A 2,769-nucleotide genomic window follows, 5' to 3' on the forward strand; every position below is an offset into this window, starting at 1 on the left:
CGTCCAAAGAGTTTACATGTTGCTGGGTTTCTGAGAAAAGGACACTCCCCGGCCCCACTTATGGGCCAGAATCCTGAGAGATTTGGGAAAAATAGAGAAAGCCTGTATACCTCCTTCCCAGGTACAGCTGGGGACAGGCCCCACCACGGGCATGAGTGTTCACCGGTGTGTGGGATACAGGGTGCCAGAGAGAGCCAAGGTTTAAGAGCTGGGTCAAGCACAGAGGAGACTCCCCACCCCCACTGCAAGCTGGACGTCTATCCCAGCTCAGACTGCACCAGCCTCTCCCTAGGGCTGGGAGATGCTGCATGTGGTGGTGAGAAGCAGCCACAGGCACGCACTGGCTGGCCCTGTGGAGCAGGGGAGAGGCAGGCAGGGAGAGCAGACAAATCCTTCTAGATTGCGAAACTTCCAGGGGTCGGGGCCATTTGAAGGTAGGATGCCAGACAATTGTTCCTTGAGGGCAGTGTGTGTGCTCGGTTGTGTGTGACTCTTTTCGACCCCCTGGACTACAGTCCACCAGACTTCCCTGTCCATGGAATTTTCCAGACAAGAATATTGGAGCAGGTTGCCATTTCCTTCTCCAAGGGATCTTTGAAACGCAGGGATTGAACCCATGTCTCTTTCATCTCCTGCAGTGGCAGGCAGATTCTTTACCACTAGCGCCAACTGGGAAGCCAGGGTCAGATCTTAACCTGCTCTGGCCACAGTGCACGGCGGCCATGGAACAGCCTCAGGGTACATTTGTGAGTGCGAGCCTGTCCAACTAAGGAAGGAAGAGAAGTGGGTGCATAGGTCAACACCAGTGACCTCTGGCTCTGTCCTTTCACCATTTCCTCTGATCCTCCCAGCTCTCCTGGGAGCAGGAGAGAGTGTTGGGACCAAACACTGAGGCTCAGGTGGGAGGCCCTTTGCCTGGGAGTCCCCAGCAGAGGGCACCGCCTGGAAGCACGTGGCCAACCACCCGGCCCTTCTCTGGAAAGGTCTGGACAAATGCTACCCACTGTGGTGGACACTGGCCATGTGGCTTCCATACCGGAAGTGGTTTCCCAGCAGGAATCACTGAGGGAGGTGCAGGCAAAAGAAATGGCTCTGAAGTGGCTGCTTCCACTTGAGTGGTCTGGCAGGGCACAGGTCCAGCGGTAGCCCAGGGAACAAGAAAGAGCAGGCTCCTTGGCTCAAAGTCCACTTCCTCTCTGAACTGGGACCCAGTTACACAGCCACCCTGGAGATCACCTGGTTAGGGATGGCTGACCGTGAGAGAAATGTACAACCTAAAAGCTGGGAGTTACGTTTGATTTGGGGACATTACTGAGGACTAAAGCCTGAGATTACCTCTCAGATAGCCCTGAGGAACTGTTCCAAAGAAGTAAGGGAGGAGAAAGATATATTCCCTGGTGGCTCAGCCAGTAAAGAATCCACCTGCAATGTGGGAGACCCAGGTTCGATCCCTGGGTTGGGAAGATGCCCTGGAGGAGGGCATGGCAACCCACTCCAGTATTCCTGCCTGGAGAATCTCCATGAACAGAGGAACCTGGTGGACTACAGTCCATGGGGTCACAAGAGTCAAACATGACTGAGTGACTAAGCACTACTACTATAGATAGATATATAATGTCTCCTATGTTGGCAGGCAGGTTCTTTAATACTAGCGCCACCTGGGAAACCCCGTAAATATAGAGGTGAGCTCAATCCCTGGGTTGAGACGATCCTCTGGAGAAGGAAATGGCTACCCACTCCAGTATTCTTGCCTGCGAAATCCATGGACAGAGGAGCCTGGCAGGCTACAGTCCACGGAGTCGGACATGACTTGGCAAAAACAACCACTACCACCATATATTAATATATATGAGTTTTTGCAAAAATAAAAAACATGTAGTTGAACATCAAAAGATGACTGCTAACCATAAAAAACAGACACCTCAAGTTAATGATTTTAGTGCTGGACACGCAAGAGTCTGGGCTCACTGAAGTTATTCCTCAGATAGGCATCCTGAGCAACCTTGCCCATGAACTTGGGCAAACTCTAGGAGATAGTGAGGAACGGGGATCCTGGCAGGCTGCAGCCCATGGGACTGCAAAGAGTCAAACACAACTTAGCGACTGAACAGCAACAAACGCATCTTAACTATATAAGGCCAGTGTCCAGTTTTTCTCCAGCTTGAAAATCCCTCATGGCACACCGTAGGGGTGGCTGCAGTGGCTGAAGGCTTGATGGCGGGCAACATTCCTTGTTTACCTGGAATGGTAGGCAACATTTTTTTCTTCCAAGTGTCAGGGGTACCACATGGAGTAAATGTGAGGATTAAATGATCCTGCACACCTGAGGCTAGTCCTCAGCAGGGCATGAGCGGACGGATGCTCCCACAGGAAGATGTGGGTTCTCCATGTGAGCTGAAGGGGCTCATCTTCCCCCCATGTTAAGGATGTGCCGCTGGATCATTCTCACGCTGGTCTCTCCACGTGGCATACCCCTCCCCACCCTGTCTTGTGCAGCTGACTAGTAGGTGTGAACACCACCAACCTACTACTGAGTTTTCCATCGAGAAAGCAACATGGAACAGCCTGGGCATGTCTGTAAAGATTGTCTCATTTTTTTCTTCCAACAATGACTTCCTAAGGTCACACAGTCAAGGCTGTGACTAGAGAGTATCTAGTATCTCGGGCATTGTCTCCAAGCCGAGCATTTGCAAAGTGGAAACACAGAAATGCCTTACAGAGCTGGAAATGGCCCCGTATCTCGGTGGCCTTCAGCCACTGACTCTAGCT

The 2,769-nt window shown here is 51.9% G+C and overlaps 1 protein-coding gene across 1 annotated transcript in view; it reads right to left on the minus strand.

Annotated features, from left to right (window-relative positions):
• LOC104997009 (cholesterol 24-hydroxylase) overlaps positions 1 to 2,769 on the minus strand; it is a 38,148-nt gene that overhangs the window by 32,430 nt on the left and 2,949 nt on the right. The window lies entirely within an intron of this gene.

Source organism: Bison bison, unplaced genomic scaffold (genome assembly GCF_000754665.1).
Source record: "Bison bison bison isolate TAMUID 2011002044 unplaced genomic scaffold, Bison_UMD1.0 scf7180017864302, whole genome shotgun sequence".
NCBI lineage: Eukaryota > Metazoa > Chordata > Mammalia > Artiodactyla > Bovidae > Bison > Bison bison.